Here is a 6,066-nt window from a genome sequence, read left to right on the forward strand (position 1 = left end):
CCCGTTTGTGTACAGAATTAAAAATACGGTATCCACTGATGGTAAAGTTGAATCCGTAAAAGTATATTTCGTCAGTGTTTATGGAGACCCCACTGAGTTTTCTTTTTTTGAGAATGCGCAGAAGATGTAATGTTGGGAAGCAGAGTATTCATCCTAAGAGGAGCTTATTCAGTCAACTCTGCCCGCATCACTCCTGGTATAATGAAGTCACCCTCCATATCTTATGAGTGACCACATTGAAACGTTGTGCCCAGAATATAACGAGTCAATGAGGACAAGCACCTGATAATATCACACTTCTTATCAATCCGCTTTAAAAGAATTAGTAAATAACGCCGTGTAAACAACATTGAAGTGCACAACACTGCATTGTGTGGCTGTTTTGAATAATTTGACTATTATATTGTACAGAACGGTAGACACTAGTGATTACAGAGAAATATAATTAATTAACACAATTTTAATTAATGCAATACTTAGAAGTACTATATTGGAAGTTCAAGTTCCACTGCAAAACAAGCCTGTGTTGTAATAACACATGTGTGTTCTAGTGCTTCTTGTGCCAGGTTATTATTGGTCAGCTTGGCTTCTTGCCCCCATTTCTTTGCAGTGATATTAAAAGGCTTTGCCTGTCATATGTTTAGGGTCCTGTTAGCACAATCATGTCTGTCTTTCTGTTGCATGGAAATCCCATAAAGTGTTCTTTTAAAAAACAAACAAACAAAAAAGTGTGTCCAATTATTTTACCCCTGTTTCCTCCCCTATTTAGAATGTCCAATTATGTTCCCTCACCACTGGAACTTCCACAGCAGCTCAGGAGAACTGAAGGTCAGTGGGTGACCTCCAGTCCCTCTGCCTCAATGTTCTACAGATGTGAGTTACCAGCCCCTGGTGGACACAAGCCAGCCCTGCAGGTGTCTGCATTGGCAAAGATAAATAAATGTGGCAGTCAGATTGCAAACCTGCACTCCCTGACTGTATGGCTCACCCTGCACATCACGCAACTGTTCCTTTACAAGGTGAGCCACTCATGTTGCTTTTCAGTACAGATGATTGTAGTCCCCCAATAACATGGACCCTCTATATGTATGCATGATTGCTCACATTGCTTGCACATTACTCTTTGAAAAAACTAAAACGGCCAACTCAAATGGTCCTATATTGCCATAAGGACCAGTCTTCTAAAGAGATGGATACAAATAACATTTTGCCAAACTGTATATACTACTGTAGATACTGTACATAGTTGTACTGTTATTTGCTGTCTAGATGCACGTAAACCTTGCTAAACTGATTCATTGTAACAAAACACCATTAGTGGTACAGTTTCGCAGACATCAAGGCCTGAATGTCTGCCTTGAACCTCAGAAACTGTCTGCCGCTGCCTTCCCCCGCTGTACGAAGCCTTGGTGTATTTCTGGATAGTAACCTCTTCTTTGATGCCCAAATCTCCTCTGTAGTCAAATCTTCCTTCTACCACCTCCGAAACATCTCAAAGGTCACTCCCTACCTTTCCCTGCTGGATGCTGATATACTCTGTCATGCATTCATCTCCTCTCGACTCGACTACTGCAACTCCCTCTATGGTGGTCTTCCGTCACACGCCATAAACCGATTGCAGCTGGTTCAGAATGCCGCTGCTAGGCTCCTTACCAGATGTAAAAAAACACGATCACATTAACCCGTCTTGCCTAAATTCAGGATTACTTTCAAAATTGTCTCTCTTGCTTTCAATGCTCTCTAAGCCTGATATCTGTTATTAGCTGTTGTCTAAACTGCTATTTCAGGTTTTTCACTCCATCTTATTCTTATAATTCTGCTTGACACACGCATCCACAATGTTTAGAAATCACATCCTAGCCTTTTATTTAACGTAATATGCCTGTAATTAATGTTTTTTTTTTTTTTACTGTTTGTATTTAATGTACTATGCCCTGTATTTCACTGTATTTAATGTATTATGCATTGTTCCTCACTATCTTGTAAAGCACTTTGTGAGGGTGGTCCACTACGAAAGGTACTATATAAAATAAATATTGATTGATTGATTGTGAGTATACAAAAGTGTGCTATTTTTAAGAATACCAATAGGTAATATGTTGACACAGCCAGTTCTGCATAAGTGGATAAGCAGAACCAATGCAATTAAACTTTGTAGCTGTTACCAAGTTCCGGAACGTCTACAAGTGAGCTGTGGCTTTGCCATGGTGGTGGTGGTGTTGTTATGGGAGCTCTTCTTAGCAGTATACAGATAGTGTACTTGCTTTGCATCAGATCTCCAACGTTTCTCATTTGCTTCTGTTGTCAGCATTAGATTGCTAGACTCACCGTTTGTCACGTCTTGGCACCTCCTCCTTTGATCTTATTTCTAAAAGAATGCTGGCAGCAAGGGAGGGTTTGAGCCCAATCTGAACTCTAACTCAAGTTCAAATCTCTGGCTCTTTATATTGTCTGCTAGTTGCTTTGACAGCTGGTGGCACTGTGTTGTGTCTTTGGTAGACCAAGGGACCTTGTGTCTCATTTATTTATTTCCCCTGACACTTACCTGCTCATGACCTCCTTTACAAATGTCCCCTGCTTGTTTGTTTTGATCAGGATGCTGCTTCCCCTGCCTCCTCCTAAAAAAGTACTGACTGAAGTAGTTGGCAGGGTCAGGGCTTTCTGTTGTTAATGTATTGGGGATGCTAACTCCTCTGTGAATGTTTGTATTATTCGACTTATTTACCCGTCTTGTTTTGAGCAACAGACATCCAAACAAATAAATATAAACTTTGAAAAAAAAAAAAAACACACACAGACACACCACCACTGCGATTTACAGTTCAATTGCTACCCCAAAGCCAACGCCTACCGCCATATTAGCAACCGATCTTGTCTCTCATCTACAAACACGTTCCTCCTTCAATTGGTTGCTAACACAATTAGGAACCTCATGGTGTTCAAGACAAAGGGAAGCTTATTTAGATATTTTAGACACGAACTCCCTTTCCTGGTGCTCGGGGGAGTGGAAGTAAACACTGAGCAGGAATCTAGAACCCGTTTATATACTGCAAATAAAAACAAAAAGAACCGAGCAAAAATGTGAAAATGGTGCTCCGATCTCGGAGCGTCAAGTTTGTACACGGACTGGCACCGCCAGACGAGCACAAGAGGGAGCCAATCGGAAAAGACAAACAAGGGACCACATGGCAACATACCACGCCCCCTCTCTCTGACATCATCTGTTTACATACAAATCCAGACGAAGGAAGGAGGAGAAGGTTTTGCGCAACAAGACAGAGCGAGTCGAAACAAAAAAAACAACACCCGTATTAACAAGCCCCCAAAACCCAACAATGTCCAGCGACTTTGAAACTCTCGCCTCTTTTGAAGAGGCGCACTATGACCAGTACGAATACTACAACATGGTCGACTATCCCCGTCACGCCGCGGGGAAAGGGAGATCCAAGCGAGAGATCGGCTTGAACACGAACCGCCATATCCCGGCTGGACACGAGAGGAAAATAGCAGAAAAACTCCACAACTCAGAAATCAAGCGCAGGCGCTCAAGAAGCACGTCGTCTTAAAACTGCTAAAAAGGTAAGGTGGTTTTTATTTGTTTTCTTTCTTTCTTGACTCAAGTGTATGTCCCATTGTCTTAATTCCTAGCTCTACTGGAATGTGTCGATTGCAACTGCACAACAACAGCTTCCATTTTAAGTCCAGTTTTGCGACTGAAGAAGTAGGGGGATGGGGGGGGTAGCCTGTTATTTAAAAAAAAAAAAGTCAATTCTTATTATATCGTATTTGGAAAGCAAAATATTTCAGCCATATGTGAAGCTACGGTTTTTTTTAAAACTAGAAATTTAGTTTAGAATTCACATTTCGATTTTATAACAGTTTCTCTGTAATGTTCCCAACACAAAATAACCAGTCCTTTAAATGAAACGCATCTGTTTATTATTTTTATACGTGTTCTCGGAATATCAAAGTTTATAAAGCAGTAGGTTCCATTTTCTTTCTGGCAGTGAGGGGAGGCCTCCTTACTCTGGACTAGAACAAAAACACTGTCAACAAACCCCGCCCTCTTTGCTATTGGAAACCTGGCCGTGTGCTCTCGAGTCTATCTACTCACTGTGTGTTAAGGAGGTGGCTTTGTTGGTTTTGCTACCTCACTGTGCAAATATTAAACTAGCACAAGGATTTGTAAACTGTGCATGCGTAGGGAAGACAGGGATGTGCTTTGTACAAGAACTGCTTGGGCATTAATTACAGGGTCTAAACGTATACTGTGGAACAACTTCAAGACAATTTTTTTTAAAAAAGCAACAAAAAGAACCCTGTTGCATCATTTCATAACTAAATGTGTCCTTTCCAATTGCCCTCGCTTACCCCGGTCTCTATCGGTACACATGCATAAACCCATTGGAGTGCTGCAAGGGAAAAGAAAAGGGTTGAAAGGAGAGCACAAGCAGGCTGGCCTTTCTTGTGGTTAATTGCTTGTTTTTTCTAATATTATACAGGTTTCTGATTTGCACCGAACTCAATCCCAGTGGGAACCCCACAACTTGACCATGGCCTGGAATGCGTTTCAAATGGTTGCTTTTCCCCCACAAGTGGAGATGGGGAAGGATCTCTCAGGACTGCTTGATGGCCTCTAAGCCCCTTTGGCACCTGTCGCTGGTGGCTAACTCCTCAGCTGGACCCTGTCAGGTTTTTTAGTGTGTTTTAATGTACAGCTCCAACAGGTATCTCTCATATAAGACCTCCACATTCTGCAGAGGACCAGTCATTCAAAATTCAACCAAGGTGCTTCCCCATAGCTGCAAGGCATGTGGTGAGGAGGCTTTTGGTCTTTGCTTTTTGTGGCATGTCACACACGTGCCCTAGAATGTAAAGAGAACATCCTCTTTGCTCTGTATGAGCACTCAATTGGGTACAGACTGTATGAGAGTGGCCAGATGCACTTTGGAGGCTTTTCCGTTGCTGTTGGGCAGGCATCCTATGTGGTTCCTGTCTGTGATGTGTGCAGTGTCTAAGATTTTATTCCAAATAAAAAGTGATGTCTGCTGATGTCTGCTTATTCTGGAGGAAAAGTGTCACATGGGACAGGGGAAGGGGAAGGGGAGGAACACACACACACACATGCATCCTCTATCAAGTAGTGCAAGAACTAAATGCAGAAAAGTACATTTCTAAAACTTACCAATTTTTTCATATAAATAAAAAAAGCAGCACAACACCACAGATGATCATGGTTATCCTTTATAGGCTAAAACAGTAAAACATATGCAGAAACAGAAAGAGCAGCAATGCTTGTTACCTTCTAGTGGAAGATGGCATAAACTGCAATTCTAAAACAAACCAGAATGTACTCCAGACACTTGTCTTGGGTGCTACATTTCAGCCAGCACTGATTTACACACACACACACAGTACTGTCTGGTTATTCAAAACACACATTTGGCACCTACAGGTGGAAAATACTTCTTTTCATAGGTGGTCAGCAAAACAGGAACCGTGGACTGGAACAAAAATGAAGTTCATATAAAACACCAGCAGGAAACAGGCAGCAGCTTTGAAGCTTATTAGAACAAGGCTGTGGAAGCCATAAACATTAAGGTTACAGGAGCATTTTTGCTTACTCTTAAAACTGAAGACAAAGTACCTCAGAGGTATTTTAACAACACTCCTTTCAATACAATTTCATTAACTTCTCTCCAGGAACAAAAAAAAAAAAACATGGAATCAAGGTATGAGCCACATTGTTAGCTTGGTATTAGAAGTAGCTTAAGAAAATCAAATCTAATTGCATTTTGCAAACAAAGGAATAACTATACCTTGATCAGAGACCAACAATCCAAATGAATTACACTTGACTTCAAATATGAACTGCTAATTATGAGCACCATATCATTAAGCACACACCTTTTCAAGCGGAGTCATTCCAAGTTCCAGTTGTGTTTCACATTGAGCGATTATTTAGAATAAATAAACATTAATATGTGTAGTTTGTTATTTAGTATCCTTGTAATTATAATTACTGCAGCATTATTGTAACCATGCTGCTGATATTGCAGTTCTAAT

This window comes from Acipenser ruthenus, chromosome 26 (genome assembly GCF_902713425.1).
Source record: "Acipenser ruthenus chromosome 26, fAciRut3.2 maternal haplotype, whole genome shotgun sequence".
NCBI classification, from domain to species: domain Eukaryota; kingdom Metazoa; phylum Chordata; class Actinopteri; order Acipenseriformes; family Acipenseridae; genus Acipenser; species Acipenser ruthenus.